We start from the raw sequence: 26,978 nt of genomic DNA, 5'->3' as shown, positions 1-26,978 counted from the left end.
TGGATCCTTCTTCAGGGTGTTTCCGTTCACCAGGAAGTTCTGACCTCTGATGATGTTGATCATAATAAGCTTCTGATAGTTTTGGAACTGAGCAAATTTCCTTTGCTTGAGTCTGCAAGATGTAACTCAGTCTGACATGTGGATCCAAGGGAGGATTTGAAAGCCACCCATGCATTGGAGCATACAGTTGTATCCATCCAATAAGAGAGTGAGTAGAAGTGACAGTTCAGTCAGTCGAATATGAGACTTTTAATCTCAGGGTTGTGAGTTTGAGTGCCATTCTGTTTTTCCCTTTTTTGAGGCTTCATTAGCAGAGAGTACAAGGAGTGTTTGAAACGAATTTCAACAACAGTATGAGAAAGTCTCACTTTGATTCAGGACTCTTCTCTCTGCAGCATCTCACTGCAAAAGATTGAACTTTATCTCATTTCTTTCTCAGCTCGGGGTCAGTGCGGCTCGGTGGGACTTCTGGCTGTCTCCCACTTCACAATCCATCAGTACTGAGAAAGCAATGGGGAATATTACTCACATGTTGTGTTCTGTAACCTTTCGGAAAAATTGAATGTATGTATTTTCTTCCAAAACAAGGACACAAAGACATTAACAACGTGGGGCTGAAATAGCTCAGTTGGGGGAGTGTTAGATTGAAGATCTAAAGGCAATTTCAATTCTTTATGCGTCCCATGCTTTTGTTCTGATTTTCCAGTTGCACAATTTACTTTTAAATTATTTACCAAGCACCATTGGATTGAATTTGAGAAACAACACAGAGTCATTTGCAGCATAGAAGGTGGTCATTTGGCCTATCGTGTCCATGCTGGCTCTCCCCGGAGCAATCGAGTCAGTTCCACTCACCAGCTCGATCCCTTTCCTCCTGCAAGTTTCTTTCCTTCAAGTATCCATCCAATTTCCTTTTCAAATCATTGATTGTCTCTGCTTCCACCTCACTCGTGGGTCAGGTCATTACCACCCACAACATAAAAAGTTCCACCTCATCAAGGATGGGAAATATTTATATCTTCTATATTTAGCTTATTGTTTATTTCTATGAGAAGAGAATGGCAGTCAACATGAAAGGGAACCCAAAGATCTTTGAGCAGTATTTTAGTAATCAGTGGGCAGTAAGAGGTGGAGTGGGCCTTATTAAAGACAAAGAGGATAGTACATGCTGAGAGGTGCTGGGCAATGTTAATATATTTAATGAGTACTTTGTATCAGTGATCACTAAGGAATTGGAATCTGACAAAATATAAGTAGAAGCGGAGAGAGTAGAGGCAATGGATCGGGTACAAATTGAGAGAGGGAGCTACTAAAAAGGCAGGCTGTGCTTAGGGTAGATAAATCACCTGGTACGGATGGCTTACATCCCAGGTTGCAAAAGGAAATGCGTATGCAGATAACAGAAGGGCTTGTTATAATCTTCCAATCTTCCCTGGATACGGGGGAGGTGCCAGAGGATTGAACAGAGGCAAATGTGACACCCTTATTCAAGAAAGGCTGTAAGGACAGTCTGGGTAACTACAGGCCAGTTAGATTAACAGCAGTGGTGGGTAAGGTTTTAGAAAGAATAATCAGGGTAAAAAATCAACAGTCACTGGAGAGGTTTGAGTTAATTAAGGATAGCGAGCAGGGATTTATAAATGGGAGTTCATGCTTGACTAATCTTAACAGCATTTTTTGATGAACTAACAGAGCAGGTTGATGAAGGGAATGCAGTGGATGTTGTTTATATGGATTTTATGAAAGTATTTGATAAGGTCCCACATAAAAGGGTGGTTAACAAAATTGAGGTTCATGGAATTGGAGGATCAGTGTCCAATTTGATAGAAAAGTGGCTTAAGGACAGAAAACAGTGAGTCATATTAAATGGTTCTTTGTCAGACTGGAGGATAGTCGACAGTGGTGCTCCCCAGGGGTAAGTGCTAGAATCACTGCTTTTTTTGCTACAGATAAATGACTTGGATCTTGAAATATAGAGTAGAATCTCAAAATATGCCGATAACACCAAACCTGGATGAGTGGCAAACAGTGAGGATGATATGAATTGTTTGCAACAGGTCAGTGATAGGCTAGCAGAATGGGCAGACAGGTGGCAGCTGGAATTTAATAGTGACTGATGTGAGGTGATGTATTTTAGCAGAAGGAACAGGGAGAGACAATATCTACTCAATGCTACAGTTGTGAAGAATGTGCAGGAGTAGAGGAACTTGGGTGCATGTCCATCAATCTTTGAAGTTGGCAAGACATATTGCGAGAGTGGTTAGCAAAGTAGATGGGATCTTGGGCTTTATAAATAGAGGCATTGAGTACAAAAGCAGGGGAATTATGCTGAACCATTATAAAGCTCTGGTTTGGCCCCAATTGGAGTGTTGCGTCCAGTTCTGCTCACCACACTTTAGAAAGAATGTGCGGACCCTTGAGAGGATGCAGAGGAGATTTACCAGAATGGTTCCAGGTATGGAGGATTATAGTTTCAAGGTTAGGCTGGAAAAGCTAGGGCTGTTCTGCCTGTATCAAAGGAGATTGAGGGGAGAATTGATAGAGGTGTATAAGGCTATGACAGTTTTAGATAAGTTGGCAAGGAAAAATTGTTCCCATTAACTATTGGTACAAGGACTAGGGACACAGATTGAATGTTTTGGGCAAGAGATGCAGGGGGAATGTGCGGAAGAACCTTTTTTACACAGTGATTGGTAATGATCTGCAACTCGCTGCCCATGAGGGTGATGGAAGTGGAAACAATCGATGATTACAAAAGGAATTTGGATGGGCCCTTGAAGGAAATAAATTTACAGGGCTACGGGGATCGAGCATTCGAGTGGGACTGACTGGATCGTTCCCTGGAGAGCCGCCATGGATTCGATGGGGCGAATGGCCTCCTTTTATCCCACAAATGACTCAGTGACTCAATGACTCCAGGTCACTCGCAGAGTCAAGAAAACAGAGTGATGGATTTAACACAACATTATAAGTTATGTTTGTTTTGACAAAATGCAATAATAACTCGTCTCCACTCCTCGTGTTTCGAAATCCCACACATTCACTATCATGTGAACAATTATTTCCTGTTGTGTCTCTCTCAGATTTGTAAACTTCACTGTATTGGAGTGAGGTGACATCTACTGGCAGGAAACAAGAACTGCAATCAAGCGGCAGAAACTCCATAGTCTGTCAGGGTTAAAGAAACATTGCAATGTGAGGAAATAGCGAAGTGGTTTGATTGGGTAGATGGAGACATGATTCCACTTGTGGTGGTGTCCGAAGCAAGGGCCGGAAATATGAAATTGTCATTCATAAAAGAAATGAGGAATTCATGAAAAATGTAATTGCGTAGTGAATGGTTAGAATGTGGATAGAATAGAAAGTGAGATTGGATGGACAGAAGCAGTCTGAAAGGATGGCTGAGACAAAAGGTGAACACCCTGAAACGTTAACTGTGTTTCTCTCTCCACAGATGCTGACAGAGCTGTTGAACATTTGGAACACTTTCTGTTATGATTTCAGCATTTACAGGATGTTGCTTTGATCTGAAAAAAAATGGATGAACAGCTTTTCCACAGAAGCTAAACATACATGTATTGTAAGTGGCTTGTTGGTCTAGAGGTATGATTCTTGCTTTGGGTAGACAATTGGTTAATATGCGAGCGGTCCTGGGTTCAACTCCCGGACGAGCCCATTCTCTTTTGTGTTTTTAGTTGAAGGTCATCGATCGGTTGCAGCCTGACAGCAGGCGGAATTGACTTTCATGCGGAGCCTGTTTGAGGACCAGAGAACTGGATTCAAAGAGCCTGTCGACAAAATTGAAATGAACAAAATGTACAGATCACCAAGGGGGTGTATGAAGGTGGAGCAGTAACTGAGAGCTGGATACAGGAACAACACGACTAGTATCTGGTATGGAATGGAATTCTTCTGTGTTTCTGTTGTTTGGTTTGGATTAACTCATGGATTTATTGGTTTTTCACTTTTTTGATGCGTTTGAAGAATCGTGGATCCTTCTTCAGGGTGTTTTCTTTCACCAGGTAGTTCTGACCTCTGATGATGTTGATCGTAATCAGCTTCAACTCACGGATAGTTTTGGAACTGAGCAGATTTCCTTTGCTTAAGTCTACAACATGTAACTCAGACTGACATGTGGATCCATGGGAGGATTTGAAAGCTGCCCCTGCATTGGAGCATACAGTTGCATCCATCCAATAAGAGACTGAGTAGAAGTGACAGTTCAGTCAGTCGAACATGAGACTTTTAATCTCAGGGTTGTGAGTTTGAGTGCCATTCTGTTTTTCCCTTTTTTGGGGGCTTCATTAGCAGAGAGTACAAGGAGTGTGTGACATGAAATTCAACAACAGTATGAGAAAGTCTCACTTTGGTTCGGGACTCCTCTCTCTGCAGCATCTCGCTGTGAGAGATTGAACATTATCACATTTCTTTCTCAGCTCAGGGTCAGTGTGGCTCAGTGGGACTTCTGGTTGTCTCCCGCTTCACAATCCATCAGTGCTGAGAAAGCAATGGGGAATATTACTCATATGTTGTGTTCTGTAACCTTTCAGAAACAATTGAATGTATGTATTTTCTTCCAAAACATTCATTCTCAGTACAGAGAAAAATAGAGTACATGATTGACTGTTTCAGGAAGTGAGAAATGTTTAAAATATGTTGTGACCAGTGGAGAAATGGGATGAGAATATAGTGCCCTCTTCTGATTTCAACAGGAGAAACATTTGTTATTTGGTTCTGTAGCTTTGTTGGCTAAAACACCTGCCTATTAAATAGGAGATCCTGGGTTCAACTCCCAGCAGAGCCTTATGTCATTATTAACAACATGCTTTAGAAGTTCACATCTGTGTCTTGTGAGCTTGAACTCTTAATTCAAGTTACATGATGAATTTCAGTCACAGGAGAAAACAACCTTTGTGAAGGATGTGAGGTTGGAATGGCTGTTCCTCCTTGTCCAGAAATTCAGTCCTGATATTTCAAAGGTAACTTCTTTGATAGAAATTTGTTCACCGTTCCATTCAACCTGGAAAACAGCTTGACATTAATCTCACTGAAGGACCGTGTTCTGTGTTGCAGAGTGTTTGTGTCATTATGTGTTGCTTTTAACCGAGACTGGGACATGACGCAAGTGGGAGATTAGATTTCAGATACAGCACTGAAACAGGCCCTTCGGCCTACCGAGTCTGTGCCGAACATCAACCACCCATTTCGACAAATCCGACATTCCCACCAAACATCCCCACCTGTCCCTATATTTCCCGACCACCTACCTATACTAGTGGCAATTTATAATGGCCAATGTACCTACCAACCTGCAAGTCTTTTGGCTTGTGGGAGGAAACCGGAGCACCCGGAGAAAACCCACGCAGACACAGGGAGAACTTGCAAACTCCGCACAGGCAGTACCCGGAATCGAACCCGGGTCCCGGAAGCTGTGAAGCTGCGGTGCGAACCACTGCGCCACTGTGCCGCCCACAACTGGGTTTATCTGAGGTTTGGAATATTTGTCAGTCAGGAACAAGAAAAATCAAAGTAACCAAATAAGAAAACCTATGTCTCGTGGTTACCGAGAAAAGTTCAGAATATATTAAACTTTGTTCTATTCAATACAACTGTGTGAACTTTGACCTTTCCTGCCTTTTATAAACAGTATTTGAAGTGTCTCAGTAAAAATGTTCAGTGTTGATGAGAGTGGGGTCTGGGTGGGCATCTGCTGAGTGTGATAGGGTCAGGACTGGATGCAGGAAGTTCTCTGACAGTCTCTCTTTCTCTCTCTCTCTGATGGGTTGAGTTGATTTTCAACTGGCAGCTGTTGGTGTTTCGATAAATCAAGTTCCCTCCACTGATTTTTTTGGACAGACAGTGCAGTATAAGAATGTAAAGGGTTAATGCTGAAGACAGTGGGATCAACCCCTCCCACTGTCAGAGTGATGATGTAACAGTCACATGAGGTGAGGTTTGGGAGAAGAGAGAGCAGCACCAAGGATGCTAGCTTCGGAGGCTTGATGAGTGTGTATATAGTATTGTGTAAATTAGAAAAGAGTTCTTAGTTCTTTCAGCAGGAAATGTGTCCAGAAAATATCGAGAAACTCACAATTTTATTATTCAGGAGTCGGAACACAGATATTAACACCAAGTGACAGTTCTGGGTTCATTAACAAAAAAAAAGGTAGCGAATAATATTGCTGACTGATTGAAATCCCCCAGTGAGGAGACAGTTAAACAGGTGATCTGTTGGGGCATCCTTCGATCCAAGCTTTCTGCAGCGTTTAATCTCCCTTTTTGGTGAAATTCTCTGTTATTTGCAACTTTTTTTAATCCAGCTTTGATGGGCGAGTGAAAAAACTGAAAAAAATTGAACAGTTCCATTCTTTCTTTTCTTCCTTCTTCCCTTCTTTCCATCAGTTTCGCTTTTCTGTCTCAGATCAATATAGTGATGAGAATCCCAATTTAATCTGTTGTTTCTGGTGTTTTATCCATTTCAATCAGAATTCAACATTCCAATCAAATCTATTTGTTATTTCACAGTGTCTCTCCATGTGTTTTATTCTGTTGCATTCTCTCACAGTCTGTTTGATGATCAATGTTACATCTCACTCTCTGTTCTGGTGAAGATCAGAAGCAGTGATATCTGTTTACACCACCCGACAAGTCGGTCTGAGGCTGTGCCTCGCTGATCATGTGGGGTTCGGAACATAGGAACAGGAGTCGGCCATTCAGCCCATCGAGTCTGCCCCGCCATTCAATATGATCATGGCTGATCATCCACTTCAATGTCCTTTTCCCCACACTTTCGTCATATTCCCTTATGTCATTTGTATTTAGAAATCTGTCAACCTCTGCTTTAAACATACTCAATGACTGAGCTTCCACAGCCCTCTGGGGTACAGGATTCCAAAGATTTACAACCCTCTGAGGAACAACATTTCTCCTCATCTCTGTCCTAAGTGGCTTCCCCCTTATTTTGAAAATGCGTCCCCTGGTTCTCGACTCCCCAACCAGGGGAAACATCTTAGCTGCATCTACCCTGACTGTCCTTTAAGTATTTTGTAGGTTTCAATGAGATCACCTCTCATTCTTCGAAACTCTAGAGAATACAGTCCCAGTTCCCCAATCTCTCTTCATAGAACAGTCCCACCATCCCAGGAACAAGTCTGATGAACTTTCGTTGAACTCCCTCCATGGCAATAATATCCTTCCTAAGCTAAGGAGACCAAAACTGCACACAGTACTCCAAGTACGGTCTCACCAAGGTTCTATACAATTGAAGCAAGAATTCACTAATCCTGTACTCAAATCCTCTTGTGATAAAGGCTAACATACTATTAGCCTTTCTAATTGCTTGCTGCACCTGCATGTTATCTGTCAGTGACTTATTGACATGGATACCCAGATCACCCTTATACTTTATACCTCAGTTAATAAAGGAAAGGATTCCATATACCTGCTGAACCACCTTATTGACCTGTACTGCTACTTCAGGGATCTGTGGACATTCACTCCAACGTCCCTCACTTCCTCTGCACCGTTCAGTGTTCTCCCATTAATTGTGTATTCCTTTGCCTTTTTTGACCTCCCAAATGCATCACCTCACACTTGTCCAATTTGAATTCCATTTACCACTTTTCTGCCCACCTGACCAGTCTATTGATATCTTCCTGCAGTGTACAGCTATCCTCCTCCCTATCAACAACACGGACAATTTCTGTGTCATCTGCAAACATCTTGATTGTGCCCTCTACATTTATGTCCATATCATTAATATATACCACAAAAAGCAGGGGAACTAGTTCTGAGCCCTGTGGAACACCACTGGAAACAGTCCTCCAGTTGCAAAAACACCTGTAACCAATTCCTTCTTGTTTCCTGCCACTGAACCAATTTTGTATCCAGCTTGCTACATTCCCCTGGATCGCATGCGCTTTTATGTTTTTTTAACCAGTTTGCCATGTGGGACGTTGTCAAAAGCCTTGCTAACATCCATGTAGATCAGATCAACTGCACTATCCTCACAATCCTCATTGTTACTTCTTCAAAAAATTCAATCAAGTTCGTCAGACAGGAGCTTCCCTGAACAAATCCATGCTGATGATACTTGATTAATCTGTGCCTTTCTAAGTGACAGTTTATCCTGTCTCTCAGAATTAATTCCAATAATTCGCCCACTATTGAGGTTAGGCTGACTGGCCTTTAATTGTTCCCTCGCTTCCTTTTTCAACAATGGTGCAATGTTAGCAATAAAAACAAAAAGTGCTGGACATACACAGCAGGTCTGGCAGCATCTGTGGAGAGAGAAACAAAGTTAACATTTCAGGTCAGTGACCTTTCATCAGAACAGAAACATTAACTTTGCTTCTCTCTCCACAGTTGCTGCCAGACCTGCTGTGTATTTCCAGCGCTAATAGTTTTTATTTCAGATTTCCAGCATCTGCAGAATTTTGCTTTTATTGCAACGTTACGAGACCTCCGATCTTCTGGCATCACACCTGTATCCAGTGAGGGATTGGAAACTGATGGTCAGACCTTCCACTATTTCCTTCCTGGCTTCTGTTAACCTCCTGGGGTACATTTCATCCGGCCCTGATGATTTATCCACTTTCAAGGATGCTAATCCCATTTATACTTCTTCTCTCCCTCAATTTATCATGTCCAATACTTCACACTCCTTCTCCTTAATTACAATATATGCATCACCCCCTCATTTGTGAAGACAGTAAAGTATTCATTAACAAACATACCCACATCTTCCACCCTGATGGGCCCTACTCTTTCCTCAGTTGCCTCTTACTCCAATGTATTGATGAAACATCTTTGGATCCATTTTGATTTTGCTTGTCAATATTCTTTCGTGCTCTCTGTTTGCTCTTCATCGCTGCTCCCAAATGCCTCTAGTTAAGTCAAAAGACAACTTATCAGAAGTGGGATCACAAGGCCGAAAGTGGGGATGTTCACTGATGATTCCACAATGTTCAGCACCATTCATGACTCCTCAGATACTGAAGCAGCCCGTGTCCAGATGTAGCAAGACCTGGACAACATCCAGGCTTGGGCTGATAAGTGGTTAATAACATTTGCGTCACATAAATGCCAGGCAATGACCATCTCAAACAAGAGAGAATCTAATCATTTCCCCTTGATGTTCAATGGCATTACCATCACTGAAACCCCCACCATCAACATTGGGGGAGTTACCATTGACCATAAACTGAACTCGACCAGCCACATAAATGCATTTGCTACAAAAGCAGGTCAGAGGCTAGGAATTCTGCAGTGAGCAACTTACCTCCTGTCTCCCCACATCTTTACATCTTTCCACCATTTACGAGGCACCAGTCAGGAGTTTGATGGAATACTCTCCACTTGCCTGGATGAGTGCAGCTCCAACAACACTCAAGTAGCCTGTTTGATTGCCCCCATCCAGCAGCTTCAACATTCACTCCATTCACCACTAATGCACAGTGGCAGCAGTGTGTACAATCTACATGATGCACTACAGCAACACACTAAGGCTCTTTCAACAGTATCTTCCAAACTCTGAACCTCTACTACCGAGAAGGACAAGGGCAGCATATGCAAGGGAGCACTACCACCAGCAAGTCCCTCTCCAAGCCACACACCATCCTGACTTGGAACTGTATCGCCATTCCTTCATTGTCGTTGGGTAAAAATCCTGGAACTCCCTTCCAAACAGCACTGTTGGTATTCCTGCATCTCAAGGACTGCAGCGGCTCAAGAAGGCAGCTCACCACCACTTTGTCAAGGGCAATTTGTAATGGGCAATAAATGCTGGCATAGCCAGCGATGCCTATGTCCCAGGAACAAATGAAAGAAAGTGAGGAAATAGTGAAGGGCTTTTACAGAATACACAGAGACATGTTTCCACTTGTGGTGGTTTCTGAAATAAGAGCCAAAAATATAAAATCAACATTCATAAAACCAATGAGGAAGTCATGAAAAATGTATTTATGCAGTGAATGGATAGAATCTGGAATTTGCTATCACAGGGAGAGGTTGGGGTGAATAGTATTGATGCACTTAAGGGGAGGTGGAACAAATGAACAAGTGTGTGGGGAGAAATGAATTGAGGGATATACATATCGGGCTTCATTTTTTAAAATTTGTGCATATGAAGCAGGATAGCTGGAAATATGTGTGGAGCATAGAGCAGTTGGGATGATCCCAATGCAGTGTTTTGTCTGTATGGATCTGCCCAGAACACTTGTGATGCAGGAGCTGGGAGCTTCAGTACTTCAGTGGAGGCTGATAATGACACTGGTTTTCATTAGTGGGTGTTCTTAATGATTATTAATTGAGAAATTAAATTCACCTCTTTGATATTTTGCCCCTCACCTGTTCTTGAGTTATAAGATATATTTTTTCTTCATAGAGGCAAATACTTGAAGGTATCGTGATGAATGTGATGGTTGCTGCACTCGAGGCACAAGGAACAGTGCAGCCAACTCCTCTCACACACAGTAGGTACATTATCACTCAGATGACAGAGGGATAGACAGTTCATCAGTTCCCTAGTCTCAGACTGCAGAAGTAGTCAGGCCCACATTGATTCCAAGTTCCAGAGACACATTTTCAATCGAACAAACAGGAGAAAAAGAAGTTGTTTCCATTTCGCCCCAATTCAGTCCCACTGACAGTCAGATGCATCAATCCCAGGTCAAAATCACACCCACCAGCAGATTGAAATACAATGTGTCAATCTAAATATAATGCAGACTCAGCGAGCAATTAAATATCAGATAGAATTGGCACACGGTATTGATTGAATGGCACAGAATCTAACCTAGTGATGTACCCTGAGATTTAAATTAAATATCATACCCAAAGCTCATACCCATTCATTATAAAGGATGTTTAAACATCCCCATAGTGTACCCTGAGATACAAGTTACATACAAGTTCAACATTCATTACAGTGAAAGTTTCAAAGGTGCTGAAAGATATTGTAAGCTGAGACACAAATTAGATACCAGTTCAGAACTCACCCACGCTGTGAAATTGAAAGATACAGAATCAATTCGATTAGTGTAGATTGATCTAATCATTATATACCATTCTAAAAACTCATACAATATCAAACTGAAATACAGTATTAATTCCATTAGTGTAGATTGATCTAAACATTATATACCATTCTAAAACCTCATACAATATCAAACTGAAATACAGTATTAATTCCATTAGTGTAGATTGATCTAAACATTATATACCATTCTAAAAACGCATACAATATCAAATTGAAATACAGTATCAATTCTATTAGTGCACATTGACCTAAACATTACATACTATTCCAAAAACTCATACAGTATCAATTCCATTAGTGTAGATTGATCTAATCATTGCCAGTCCAAAAATCACATACAGTATCAGATTGAGCAATGCTGATATGAAGTGTAAACTGTGATGTAAATTAGATGCCTGGACAGAACTCACCCAGACTGCGGAAATAAAAAATACAGTTGTCTATGATACGCATTAGTTTCCAGCCAAAAACATCTCATACATGATCAGAGTGAAATAGATTATCAATTCCATTTGTGTAGACTGAACTCCACATTATGGCGACACAGTGGCGCAGTGGTTAGCATTGCAGATTCAAAGCTCCACTGACCTGGGTTCAGTTCTGCAGAGTTTGCAAGTTCTCCCTGTGACCGCGTGGATTTCTGCTGTGTGCTCCAGTTTCCTCTTACAGCCCAAGAATTGCAGGTTGTTTTATTAAATTGCCCCTCGTGTGAAGATGTGGGAGGGAATATGGGATTGATGTAGGATTAGTGTATATGGGTGGTTGTTGGTTGGCACAGACTCGGTGGGTTGAAGGGCCTGTTTCAGTGCCGTATCGGAAAATAAAATTACAAACCTGTAAAAACTCTCATCCAGGGGTATGGTGATTTTGTGGTTACTTTACAGGACGAGTAATCCAAAAGTCTCCACTAATGGACCAGAGACATGAGTTCAAATTCCACTGCAGCAGCTGGGTAATTTATAGAATCAAAGTAAGTTTATGGCACAGGAAGAGGCCACTTGACCCATTGTGTCTGTGCCAGATGAAAACGGTCCACCCATTCTAATCCCACCTTTCAGCATTTGGTGCATAACCCTGCAGATTACGTCATTTGAGGTGTATATCCAGACTCATTTTGAATGAGTTGAGGGTTTCTGTCTCAACTCCCCTATCAGGCAGTGAGTTCCAGACCCCCTCCACCCTCTGGCTGAAAAAAAACTTTTCCTCATCTCCTCTGTAATCTTTATACCAATAACTTTAAATCTATTCCCCTAGTCACTGACCTCTCTGCTAAGGTGAACAGGCCCTTCACTTCAACTATATACAGGCCCCGCAAAATGTTGTACATTTCAGTCTGATCACCCCTCAGCCTCCTCTGTTCCAAGGAGAACAGCTCCATCCTATCCAATCTTTCCCCATAGCTGCATTTTTCCAGTCCCGGCAACATCCTCGTAAATCTCCTCTGTACCCTCTCCAGGGCAATTACATCCTTTCTGTAATGAGGTGATCAGAACTGCACACAGTACTCAAGTTGTGGCCTGACTAATGATTTATACAGTTACAGTACAACCTCCCTGCTCTTATATTCTATACCTCGTCGAAAAAAAAGGATTCCATGTGCCTTTTTACCACCTTATCGATCTGTCCTGCTACCTTCAAGGATCTGTGGACATTTACTCCAAGGTCCCTCACTTCCTCTACACCTCTCAGCATTTTCCTATTAATCGTGTATTCCTTTGCCTTGTTTGACCTCCCGAAATGCATCACCTCACACTTCTCTGGATTGAATTCAATTTGCCATTTTTCTGCCCGTCTGACCAGACCATCAAGATCTTCCTGCAGCCTACAGTTATCCTCCTTGCTATTTACCACATGGCCAATCTTTGTGTCATTTGCAAACTTCTTGATCATGCCCCCTACATTTACATCCATGTAGACCACATCATAAACTGCACTACCCTCATCTATTTTCCTTGTTAATTCTTCAAAATTTCGATCAAGTTGTTCAGACAAGATCTTCCCTTAACAAATCCGTGCTGACTATCCTTGATTAATCTGTGCCTTTCTAAGTGACATTTTATCCTGTCTCTCTGAATAGATTCCAATAATTTTCCCACTATTGAGGTTAGACCGACTGGCCTGTAATTATTCGGTCTAGCCCTCACTCCCTTTTTAAACAGAGGTACAATGTTAGCAGTCCTCCAATCCTCCAGCACAACACCTGTATCCAGTGAGGTCTGGAAAACGATGGTCAGACCTTCCGCTATTTCCTCTCTTGCTTCTTTTTACAGCCTGAGGTACATTTCATCCATCCCTAGTGATTTATCAACTTACAAATAAGCTAATTCCATTAGTATGTCCTCTCTCCCTCTGTTGATCATATCCAATACTTCACACCCCTCTTCCTTATCTACAATATCTGCATCGTCCCGCTCTTTTGTGCAGACAGATGCAAAGTATTTATTAAGAACAATGCCAACATCTTCTGCCCTACATATAGGTTACCTTTATGGTCTTTTCTGTGCCCTCCTCTTTCCTTAGTTATCCTTTTACTCTTAATGTATTGATAAAACATCTTTGTGTTTACCTTGATTTTGATTGCCAATATTCTTTCATGCCTCTCTTAGTTTTCCTAATGTCAATGTTGATTTCCCCCCTCCACATTCTATAGACCTCTCAGCTTTCTGTAGTATTGAGTTCTCTGTGTCGGGCATAATTTTTCCTTTACTGCCATATCATACCCATAAGCTCCTTGACATCCATGGGGCTCTTGATTTGGCCTTCCCACCCTTTTTCTTTGAGGGAACATGTTGACTCTGAACCCCTGGAATCTCCCCTTGAATTCTTCCCATTGCTCTGACACTGATTTACCTTCAAGTACCTGTTTCCAGTCCACTTTCGCTAAATCACTCCTCAGCTTAGTAAAGTTGGCCTTGCCCCAATTGAGAACTCTAACTCTTGTTGTATCCTTGTCCTTTCCATAATTATGTTAAAACTGACTGAATTATGATCACTACCACCAAAATGCTCTCCCACTGCCACTCCTTCCACCTGCCCATCTTCATTTCCTAAAACTGCGTCCTCTCTTGTTGGACTTGCTACATATTCGCTAAAATATTTCTCCTGAATGCATCACAAGAATTCTGCTCCCTCAATTCCTTTTACACTAAAACTATCTCAGTTAATGTTTGGGTGGTTAAAATCCCTTTCTATTGCTGCCGTACTGTTGCTTTGACAAAAATTGCCACTCTCCCTCCTTTCTTATCTCCCTCCCTATCGCGTCTGAAAACCCTGTAACCAAGACTGTTGAGCTGCCATTCCTGTCCCTCCTTAAGCCATGTTTCTCTCAGAGCTATGATATCATACTGCCACCTGTCTATCTGTCCTCAGCTCATCTGCTTTATTTGCAATACTCCTTGCATTGAAATAGATACACTTGAGCACTGCCAAACACTTTTTTAATTTTCTAAACTTTGTTTCCTCAGTCTTCCAGACTCATCCATTAATTCTCTGCCTTCCATTTTCATTTCTGATTTTGTCCCATCTGACTCTACCTTCCAGTCCCCATCCCCCTGCCAAACTAATTTAAACCCTCCCCAACAGCTCGAGCAAAATGCCCCGCAAGGAACTCCGTCCCAGCTCTGTTCAGGTGCAACCCGTCTGACCGGTCCCAAGAATCTAAAGCCATTCCTCCTGCACCATCTTTCCAGCCACACATTCATCTGTCTTCTTCTATTCCTGTACTCACTTGCGCTTGGCACTGGGAGTAATCCGGAGATTATTACTTTTGATGTCCCATTTGCAAATTTCTTACCTCACTCCCCAAATTCTGACTGCAGGACAACATCCTTATTTCTACCTATGTTGTTTGTTCCGATGTGGACAACAACTGCTGGCTGTTCACCCTCCCCTTTCAGGATGCTCTGTAACTGCTCAATGACATCCTTGATCCTGGCACCAGGGAGGCAACATACCATTCCTGGATTCATGTCTGCGGCTACAGAAATGCCTGATTGTTCCCTTGACTATTGAATCACCTATCACTATGGCTTTTCCAGTCTTCCTTGTACCTCCCTTTGCAGCTGAGTCACCCATGGTGCCATGGACTTGGCTCTGGCTGCACTCCCCAGGGAAGCATCACTGTCCTCCATATTCAGAACTGAATACCCGTTGGAGAGCGTCATGCAGTCAGGGTGTCCTGCACTACCTACTCGATTCTTTTTGACTGCCTGTTGATCACCCATTCCCTCTCTCCCTGCATACTCTTAAGCTGTGGGGTGACCACATCTATAAACGTGCTATCCATGTAGCTCTCTTCTCACGAATGCACTGCAGTGTCACCAGCTGCCACTCAAGTTCCAAAACCCAGAGCTCAAGCTGCCACAATTGAGAGCACTTCCTGGCACAAATGTTCTCTAAGATAGTGGAAGCATCCTGGAGCTCCCACATATCACAGGAGGTGCACTCTCAAGGTTGAAACACCCCTGCCATTAGTTGACCATTTGCTACTGCTAAAAAAAACCTTAACCGTACTACAACACCTTAGAATTATAAATAAAACTTTCCTAGTACTGATAAATCCCACTAAAAATCAATACAGTTCACTAGTTAAGATAAACCTTACTCCAAAAAACTCACCAACGATTCACTTGTCCCTTATCATTAATACTTAATTTATGCTCTTTTTATTCTGCCTGTTGTTGAAATGCTATAACCCAGCCATTTACAAACCACCCTAACAGTGGTGTACTAACTATTTACAGTTACTCCCGAACAGCCGTTAATCACAACCTGTCACCTTGCAGCTTTCCTGTGATGTCACTATTCACTTTGTTCCAAACTCCAGCATGCTTGGACTCCTGTCCACTCCACTTTCACTGTTTCCCGCTCTCTTGATGCATCAATATTTATTTGCCTTGTGTTTAATTTAAAATATGGATTAACTGTATTTTACAGTTGTAGGTTTTATTTGGTAGTCCTGTGCAAGTTGTGGATTGGTATTCAATATTTAGCTCTGTGAAAATGATTGTGAATGAAACCATAACTTTCAATCTTATACATGGGCTGGTCTGCAAGCTCCAAGTCCTTCACTTTGTAGTAATGGAATTGATACTGTATCTTTCAGTCTTAATCTCTGTGGGATTTTTGAACTGGTATGTAATGCATAGCTCGGTCTAACGTCTGAAGTACATTATTGGGATTCATAGGATCATAGGAAATAGGGGCATTAGGCCATTCAGCCCATCGAGCCTGCTCCGCCATTCAAACAGATCGTGGCTGATCATATCCCTCTTTGCCATTGTTCCCTGCTATCTCCATATCCCTTGATCCCGGTAGTATTTAGAAATCTATTGATTTCTGTCTTGAATATGTTCAGTAATTGAGCCTCCACAGCCCTCTGGGATAAAGAATTCCACAGATTTCCCACCCTCTGAGTAAAGAAATTCCTGCTCATCTCAGTCTCAAATGGCCTGTCCTTATTCTGAGACTGTGTCCCCTTCTTCCAGACTCACTAGACAGAGGAAACATCCTATCCATATCTACCCTGTCACACCCTGTAAGAATTTTGGAAGTTTCAATGAGATCACCTCTCATTCTTTGAAACTCCAGAGAATTTGGGCCCAGTTTCTGCAGTCTCTCATCATAAGGGGATTAGTCTGGTGAGTCTCCATTGCATTCCCTCTGTGACAAGTCTATCCTTCCTTAGATAAGGGGAGGTGATGGCGTAGTGGCATTGTCATGGGCGGCACAGTGGTTAGCACCGCAACCTCACAGCTCCAAAAACCGAGGTTTGATTCTGGCTACTGCCTGTGCAGAGTTTGCAAGTTCTCCCTGTGACCATGTGGGTTTTTGCTGGGTGCTTTGGTTTCCTCCCGCAGCCAGAGACTTGCAGGTGATAGGTAAATTGGCTGTTGTAAATTGCTCCCAGTGCAGGTAGGTGGTAGGGAATATGGGATTACTGCAGGGCGAGTATAAATGGGTGGTTTTTGGTCAGCACAGACTCGGTAGGCTGAAGGGCCTGTTTCAGTGCTGTATCTCTAAATAAATATAAAATAAGGAAACCTAAATTGTACAGAATACAGTGCTCGACCCCAAGGGTCACTGTTGGAACCACTGCTTTTTTTTGCTACAGATAAATGACTTGGATCTTGGAATACAGAGCAGAATCTCAAAATATGCCGATAAAACCAAACTTGGAGAAGTGGCAAACAGTGAGGATGAAATGAACCGCCTGCAACAAGACAATGATAGGCTAGCAGAATGGGCAGACAGGTGGCAGATGGAATTTAATAGTGACGAGTGTGAGGTGATGCATTTTGGCAGAAGAAACAGGGAGAGGCAATATATACTTAATGGCACAGTTCTAAAGAGTGTGCAGGAATAGAGGGACTTGTTCACTATAATGTGAACAATTTTTCTTCTTGTGTGGCTCTCAGATTTGTAAACTTCACTGTACTGGAGTGAGGTGACATCTACTGGCAGGAAGCAAGAACTGCAACCAAGCAGCAGATACTCCATCGTCTGTCAGGGTGAAAGAAACATTGCAATGTGAGGAAATAGTGAATGGGTTTGATTGGGTTGATGGAGACATGTGGTGGAGTCCAAAGCAAAGGCCAGAAATATAAAATTGTCATTATTAAAAGATATGAGGAATTCATGACAAATGTATTTAGGTGGTGAGTGGGTGGAATCTAGATAGAATAGAAAGTGAGATTGGGTGGACAGAAGGATTGTGAAAGGATGGCTCAAACAAAAGGTAAACGCCCTGAAAGGTTAACTCTGTTTCTCTCTCCACAGATGTTGCCAGAGTTTCTGAACATTTCCAGCACTTTCTGTTTTTATTTCAGAATTTGCAGGATGTTGCTTTGATCTGAAAAAAAATGGATGATTGGCTTTGGCTGCCAGTGAAATTCCACAGGAGCTAAAAGGAAGTTCTGATATCAGTGGCATGTTGATCTCGGGGTATGATTCTTGCTTAGGGTAAGTGATTAATTAATGTGTGAGAGATCCTGGGTTCAAATCCTGGACAAGCCCTTCTTTGTTGGTGTTTTTAGTTTTAGGTCGTCGATTGGTTTCAGCCTTACAGAAGGCGGAATTGATTTCCATATGGAGCCTGCTTGAGGACCAGAGGGCTGGATTCAAAGAGCTTGTCGACAAAATTGGAATGAATGAAATGTACAGAGAGCCAAGTAGGAATATAAAGTTGTAACTTTAACTGAAGCCTGGCTCCAAAAAACAACAGAACTGGGTTCTGTGATGGAAAGGAAACCTTTCCCATTTCTGTTGTTTGGCTTGCATTGGCTCATTGATTTTCCTGTTTTTCACTTTGTTGATGCCTTTGAATAATTGTGGATCCTTCTTCAGGGTGTTTTCTTTCACCAGGTAGTTCTGACCTCTGATGATGATGATAGTAATGAGCTTCAACTCACTGATAGTTTTGGAACTGAGCAGATTTCCTTTGCTTGAGTCTACAACATGGAACTCAGTCTGACATGTGGACCCATGGGAGGATTTGAATGCCACCCCTACGTTGAAGAATACAGTTGCATCCATCCAATAAGAGACCGAGTAGAAGTGACAGTTCAGTCAGTCGAACATTAAACTTTTGATTTCAGGGTGGTGAGTTGGAGTGCCATTTTGTTTTTCCCTTTTTTAAGGCTTCATGAGCAGAGAGTACAAGGAGTGTTTGAAATGAAATTCAGCAAAATTATGAGAAAGTCTCACTTTGATTCGGGACTCTTATCTCTCTGCAGCATCTCGCTGTGAACGATTGAACTTTATCTCATTTCATTCCCAGCTCGGGATCAGTGCGGCTCAGTGGGACTTCTGGCTGTCTCCTGCTTCACAATCCATCAGTGCTGAGAAAGCAATGGGGAATATTATTCAAGGCTCTGTAACCAGAGGACACCGATTTAAGGTGAATGGCAAAAGAACCAAAGGCAACATGAGGAAAAACTTATTTTGCACAGCGAGTGGTTAAGATCTGATATGCACTGTTTGAGAGTGTGATGGAGGCTGATTCAACCATGACTTTCAAAATGGTAAAAGATAATTATCTGAAGTGAAAAAAGTGCATGTTTTCATGGAATACATGAGTCTGTGGCATGAGCTGAGTTGCTCGTGCAGAGAAGCAGCACAAGCACAATGAACTGAATGGCTTCCTTTTGTTCTGTAACTATTCTGTGATCTATGATTCTTTTCAGAGTGAAATCAACACTCACATACAAGAAACTGACAGGTGCAATGTAAACCCCACACTAACATACCAGCGAATGCTAGGGACAGAGTAAAACCAACTCAGTCCTAGACTAGAAACTGACAGGTGCACTGTAAACTTCGCATTACCAGACAAGAAATTGACAGTTACAGTGTGAAACCCACAGTCACTTAGCAGCAGTTGGCAGGGAACGTGTAAAAATCTTTCTTTCATATCCCAACTGCAAGGTAAAAAGGAAATTAGGGACAAACCCAGGCTCACACTTCAAAGACTGAGAGATACAAAGCAAAACACATACTCACCTACAAGTACAGAGACGAAGACACACTCAGAGGAGGTGCAGATTAAAGACACATGCATGTAACAGAAACTGATAGGGATAGAATCAAACCCTTTCTCACTTCTCAGAAACTGATAGATATAGACAAAAGCTGATGCTCACATACAAGTTGTTGAAAGATATGTGGTGAAACTCACAGAGCAATAGCAGAAACAAACAGGTATTGAATAATACCCACAGTCACAGACCAAAAACTGAAATATACTGAGTTTCACACCACTTTCTCACACCAGAAACTCATGGTTACAAAGTGAAGCTGACTCTATCCTCCCAGGCACTGACAGGTACAAAAGAAAACACTCACGACGATACCAGGGCATGAAATGTACGTAATAAAACCTATCAGCTGAAAGAATAGCATTAATGACAGGTGTGGTACCCAGAATGCTCAGCGGCCTAGAATCCGCCCAATCTGTTACAGGAGCGGGGTGCGCAGGCGCAGTAGAGACAGCTCTGTCAGGCGCTGGAGCTGCGGGTTCGGAGTTGGAGCGGGATATTCACAAAGTGCGAGAAGACCGCGCCCTTTGCGGGCTCACACAGCTGGAGCAGGGCCTCCGGGCCACAATAACATGGAACAATCCCATCTGTATCCCTGCGGATGGCGACGGTGAAGCTTTTCCCGGTGAGGCTTCCCGAAACCGCGTCCATAAATGGATAAGAATTGGGGTCTGGGCAGGGAGCGTCTGGAGATGGATAAGAATTGGAGACTGGGCAGGGAGCGTCTCTAAATGAATAAAATTTGGGTACTGGTCAGGGAGGGTCTGTAAATGGATAAGAATTGGGGACTGGGCAGGGAGCTTCTCTAAATGAATAAAATTTGGGTACTGGTCAGGGAGCGTCTATAAATGGATAAGAATTGGGGTCTGGGCAGGGAGCGTCTGGAGATGGAGAAGAATTCGAGACTGGGCAGGGAGCGTCTCTAAATGAATAAAATTTGGGTACTGGTCAGGGAGCGTCTGTAAATGGATAAGAATTGGGAACTGGGCAGGGAGCGTCTCCAAATGAATAACATTTGGATACTGGTCAGGGAGCGTCTGTAAATGGATAAGAATTGGGGACTGGGCAGGGAGCGTCTCTAAATGAATAAAATTTGGGTACTGGTCAGGGAGTGTCTCTAAATGAATAAGATTTGGGTACTGGTCAGGGAGTGTCTGTAGATGGAAAAGAATTAGGGACTGGGCAGGGAGCGTCTCTAAATGAATAAAAGTTGGGTACTGATCAGGGAGCGTATGTAAATGGATAAGAATTGGGGACTGGGCAGGGAGCGTCTCTAAATGAATAAGATTTGGGTACTGGTCAGGAAGCATCTGTAAATCGATAAGAATTGGGTACTGGTCAGGAAGCGTCTGTAAATCGATAAGAATTGGAGACTGGGCAGGGAGCGTTTCTTAATGAATAAGATTTGGGGACTGGGCAGGGAGCGTCTATAAATGCTTAAGAATTGGGGACTGGTTAGGGAGCGTTTTTTTATTCGTTCGTGGGATGTGGGCGTCGCTGGCTCGATCTCAGCTCGAGTAATGTGTCCAGTTCTGGGCACCAGGCTTTAGAAAGGACATCAAAGCTTCTGAGACAGTTCAGAGGAGATTTACTAGAATGATCCCAGAGATGAGGGGTGTCAGTTCTCTGGACAGGCTGGTGAAGCTGGGATTGTTCTCTTCAGAGTAGAGAAGGTTAAGGCAAGATTTAATAGAAGTGTTCAGAATCATGAAGGATTTTCATACGGTAGAGAGGGAGAAACTGTTTCCAATGTCCTGGGGGTCAGTAACCAGAGGACATAGATTTAAAATAATTGGCCAAAAATGTCAAGGGGAGGTGAGGAGAGATCTTTTAACCCAGTAACTGATTCGGATTTGGAATGAATTGTCTGACAGGGTGGTGGAAACAGATTCAATTATAACTTTCATAAAGGAATTGGACAAATATTTCAAAGTGAAATTCTCCAGGATTATGGGGAAATAGGCAGGGGGTTGGACTAATTGCATCTTTTTGTCAGAGAGTCAGCAGAGGCACAATGGGGCCAAATGGCCTCCTTCTGTGCTGTGTGATTCTATGAACATAAGAACTAGAAGCAGGAGTCGGCAATTCAGCCCCTCGAGCCTGCTCTGCCATTCAATACAATCATGGCTGATCTCATCACGGCAGTTCTTGTTTCTTGCCAGTAGATGTCACTTCACTCCAATGCAGTGAAGTTTACAAATCTGAGAGAGACACAACAGGAAGTAATTGTTCACATTATAGTGAATGTGTGGGATTTAGAAATACTAGGAGTGGAGACGAGTTATTACTTGTCTGCTCGATCCCCATAGCCCTGTAAAATTGTTTCCTTCAAGTGCCCATTCAAATTCCTTTTGTAATCCTCGATTATTTCCATTTCCACCGCCCTCGTGGGCAGCGAGTTACAGATCATCACCAATCACTGTGTAAAAAAATTCTTCCGCACATTCCCCCTGTATCTCCTGTCCAAAACCTTCAGTCTGTGTCCCCTAGTCCTTGTACCAATAGTTAAAGGGAACAATGTTTCCTTGAAAACTTATTTAAAACTGTCATAGCCGAAAACACATCTATGAATTCTTCCCTCACTCTCGTTTGATACAGGCAGAACAACCCTAGCTTTTCCAACCTAACCTTGTAACTAAAACCCTCCATCCCTGGATCCATTCTGGTGAATTTCCTCTGCATCCTCTCAAGGACCCTCACATTCTTTCATAAGTGTGGTAAGCAAAACTGGAAGCAACACTCCAATTGGGGCCTAATCAGAGTTTTATAATGGTTCAGCATAACTTCCCTGCTTTTGTACTCAATGCCTCTATTTATAAAGCCCAAGATCCCATATGCTTTGCGAACCACTCTCGCAATATGTCTTGCCACCTTCAAAGATTGATGCACATGAACCCCAAGTCCCTCTATTCCAACACACACTTTAGAACTGTGCCAATAAGTATATATTGCCTCTCCCTATTCCTTCTGCCAAAATACATCACCTCACATTTATCACTGTTAAATTCCATCTGCCACCTGTCTGCCCATTCTGCTAGCCTATCATTGTCCTGTTGCAGGCAATTCATATCATCCTCACTGTTTGCCACTCCTCCAAGTTTGTTGTCATCGGGATATTTTGAGATTCTACTCTGTATTCCAAGATCAAAGTCATTTATCTTGAGCAAAAAAAGCAGTGGTTCTAGCACTGACCCTTGGGGAACACCACTGTCGACTATCCTCCAGTCTGACAAAGAACCATTTCATAAGACTCGCTGTTTTCTGTCCTTAAACCAATTTTCTATCCAATTGGACACTGACCCTCCTACACCACGAACCTCAATTTTGTTAACCGCCCTTTTATGTGGTACCTTGTCAAACGCTTCCTTAAAATCCATATAAACAACATCCACTGCATTCCCTTCATCAACCTGCTCTGTTAGTTCATCAAAAAATGCAGTTAGATTAGTCAAGCATGAACTTTCATTTATAAATCCATGCTCACTCTCCTTAATTAACTCAAACCTCTCCAAGTGACTGTTGATTTTTTACCCTGATTATTCTTTCTAAAACCTTACCCACCACTGCTGTTAATCTAACTAGCCTGTAGTTACCCAGACTGTCCTTACACCCTTTCTTGAATAAGGGCGTCGCATTTGCCACTGTTTATCCTCTGGCACCTCCCCCGTATCCAGGGAAGATTGGAAGATTATACTGAACCCTTCCGTTATCTGCATCCACATTTCCTTTCGCAACCTGGGCTGCAAGCCATCCGGACCAGGTGATTTATCTACCCGAAGCACAGCCTGCCTTTTTAGTACCTCCCTCTCTCAATTTGTACTCTCTCCATTGCCTCTACTCTCTTCACTTCTACTGATATTTTGTCCAATTCAACTTCCTTAGTGATCACTGATACAAAGTACTCATTAAGCAGATTAACATTGCCCTGCACCTCTAAGCTTATATTATCCTCTTTCTCCCAAATAGGCCCGACTCAACCTCTTACTACCCACTTATCATTTACATGCTGCTCGAAGATTTTTGGGTTTCCTTTCATGTTGACTGCCATTTTATTCTCATAGAAATAGAGAATAAGCTAAATATAGAAGATATAAGTATTTCCCATCCTTGATGAGGTGGAACTTTTTTATGTTGTGGGTAGTAATGACTTGGCCCACGAGTGTGCTGGAAGCAGAGACAATCAATGATTTGAAAAGGAAATTGGATGGATACTTGAAGGAAAGAAACTGGCAGGAGGAAAGGGATCGAGCTGGTGAGTGGAACTGACGAGATTGCTCCGGGGAGAGCCAGCATGGACGTGATAGGCCAAACCTTCTAAGCTGTAAATGACTCTGTGTTGTTTCTCAAATTCAATCCACTGGTGTTTGGTAAATAATTTCAAAGTAAATTGTGCAACCGGAAAATCAGAACCAAGGCAAGGGACGCATAAGGAAGCGGAATTGCTGAAACCCGGGATTGAACCAGGGATCTTTAGATTTTCAGTCTAACGCTCTCCCAACTGAGCTATTTCAGCCCCACATTAACAGTGGTTTGGTGTCCTTATTTTGGAAGAAAATACATACATTCAAGTTTTCCAAAAAATTAAAGAACACAACATGTGAGTAATATTCCCCATTGCTTTCTCAGTACTGATGGATTGTGAAGCGGGAGACAGCCAGAAGTGCCAATGAGCCGCACAGACCCTGAGCTGAGAATGAAATGAGATCAAATTCAATCTTTCATAGCGAGATGCTGCAGAGAGGTAAGAGTCCTGAATCAAAGCGAGATTTGCTCATTTCAAACACTCGCTGTACTCTCTGCTCAAGAAGCCTTAAAAAAGGGAAAAACAGAATGGCACTCAAACTCATAACCCTGCCATTAAAAGTCTCATGTTCGACTGACAGAACTGTCACTTCTACTCGGTCTCTTATTGGATGGATGCAACTCCAACGCAGGGGTGGCATTCAAATCCTCCCATGGGTCCACATGTCAGACTGAGTTCCATGTTGTAGACTCAAGCAAAGGAAATCTGCTCACTTCCAAAACTATCAGCGAATTGAAGCTGATTACGATCAACATCATCAGAGGTCAGAACGACCTGGTGAAAGAAGACACTCTGAAGAAGGATCCACAATTATTCAAAGGCATCGACAAAGTGAAAAACAAGAAAATCGATGAGTCAATGCAAGCCAAACAACAGAAACACTGAAGAATTCCATTCCATTCCAGTCCAGAACCCAGTCCTGTTGTATTTGGAGTCAGGTCACAATTGCAGCAACAACTTTATATTCCCACTTGGCTATCTGTACATTTAGTTAATTACAATTTTGTCGACAAGCTCTTTGAATCCAGTTGTCTGGTCCTCAAGCCAGCTCCGTATGGAAGTCAATTCCACCTTCTGCAAGGCTGAAACCAATAGATAACCTTAATCTAAAAATGCCAGCAGACCAGGGCTCGTCTGGGATTTAAACCCAGGATCTCTCGCATGTTAATTAACCATACACCCTAAGCGAGAATCATACCCCTAGACCAACGAGCCACTGACAGGTCAGGCTTTATTAGCTGCTGTGGAATTTCACTGGAACCCCCCAGCCAATCATCCATTTTTTTTCAGATCAAAGCAACATCCTGCAAATGCTGAAATAAAAACAGAATGTGGTGGAAATGCTCAGCAGCTCTGGCAGCATCTGTGCTGTGAGAAACACAGTTAACGTTTCAGGGCACTCACCTTTTGTTTCAGCCATCCTTTCAGACTGCTTCTGTCCATCCAATCTCACTTTCTATTCAATCCACATTTTAACCATTCACTACGTTACTACATTTTTCATGAATTCCTCATTTCTTTTATTACTGACAATTTTGTATTTCTGGCCTTTGCTTCAGACACCACCACAAGTGGAATCATGTCTCCATCTACCCAATCAAACCACATCGCTGTATCCTCACATTGCAATGTTTCTTTAACCCTGACAGACTCTGGAGTTTCTGCTGCTTGATTGCAGTTCTTGCTTCCGGCCAGTAGATGTCACCTCACTCCAATACAGTGAAGTTTACAAATCTGAGAGAGACACAACAGGAAATAATTGCTCACATTATAGTGAATGTGTGGGATTCAGAAATACTAGGAGTGGAGACGAGTTATTATTGCACTCTGCTATTACATCTTTTATAATGGACTCCAGCATTTTCCCCACGACTGATGTCAGGCTAACCGGTATATAATTCGCTGTTTTCTTTCTGCCTCTTTTTTTAAATAATGGAGTTACATTAACTACCGTCCAATCCATTGGAACTGTTCCAGAGTCGATAGAATTTTGTAAAAAGACCAGACATGCATCTGCTATTTCAAGGGCCACTTCCTTAAGTACTCTGGGATGTAGATTATCAGGCCCTGGGGATTTATCGGCCTTCAATCCCATCAATTTCCCAAACATTCCCTACTAATACTGATTTCATACAGTTCCTCCTTCTCACTAGACCCTATGTTCCCCAACATTTCTGGGAGATAATTTGTATCCTCCGTTGTGAAGACAGATCCAAAGTATGTATTTAATTGGTCTGCCATTTCTTTGTTCCCCATTCTAAATTCCCCCGTTTCTGACTGCAAGGGGCCCACATTTGTCTTCACTAATCTTTTTCTCTACACATATCTATAGAAGCTTTTACAGTCAGTTTTTGTGTTCTCTGCTAGCTTACTCTCATACTCTATTTCCCCCTTCTTAATCAATCCTTTTGTCCTCCTCTGCTAAATTCCAAACTGCTCACAATCTTCAGGTTTGCTGCTTGTTCTGGCCATTTTATATTTCTCCTCCTTGGATCTAATACTTGCCTTAATTTCTTTTGTAAGCCACAGTTGAGCCACCCTTCCTGTTTTACTTTTGCACAGACAGGAATGAACAATTGTTGTAATTCATCCATGAGCTCTTTAAATGCTAGCCATTGCCTATCCACTGTCAACCCTTTAAGTAACGTTCCCCAATCTATCATAGCCAACTCCCGCCTCATACCTTCATAGTTTCCTTTGTTTAGATTCAGGACCCGAGTCTCGGAATCAACTCTCTCACAATCCATCTTAATGAAGAATTTTATCATATTATGGGCGCACTTCCCCAAGAGACCACACACAACAAGATTGTTAACTAATCCTTTCTCATTACACAATACCCAGTCCAGGATGGCCTGTTCTCTTGAGGTGTTATACACCTCTATCAATTCTCCACTCAATCTCCTTTGATATAGGCACAATAATCCTATCTTTTCCAACCTAACCTTGTAACTAAAATCCCCCATCCCTGGATCCATTCTGGTAAATCACCTCTGCGTCCTCTCAAGGACCCTCACATTCTTTCTAAAGTCTGCTGAGCAGAACTGGAAGCAACACTCCAATTGGGGCCTAACCAGAGTTTTATAATGGTTCAGCATAACTT

General features: G+C 42.4%; 1 non-coding gene across 1 annotated transcript; it reads right to left on the bottom strand.

Annotated features, from left to right (window-relative positions):
• Positions 1-24,012: 24,012 nt before the first annotated feature.
• trnaf-gaa (transfer RNA phenylalanine (anticodon GAA)) lies at positions 24,013-24,085 on the bottom strand. The gene has a single exon. It is a non-coding gene; the product is annotated as a tRNA-Phe (tRNA).
• Positions 24,086-26,978: the final 2,893 nt, after the last annotated feature.

The sequence above is a fragment of the Heterodontus francisci genome, chromosome 28 (genome assembly GCF_036365525.1).
Source record: "Heterodontus francisci isolate sHetFra1 chromosome 28, sHetFra1.hap1, whole genome shotgun sequence".
Classification (NCBI taxonomy): Eukaryota; Metazoa; Chordata; class Chondrichthyes; order Heterodontiformes; family Heterodontidae; genus Heterodontus; species Heterodontus francisci.
Note: the sequence above shows the minus strand (reverse complement) of the source record. Positions and strands in the feature narration are given on the sequence as shown.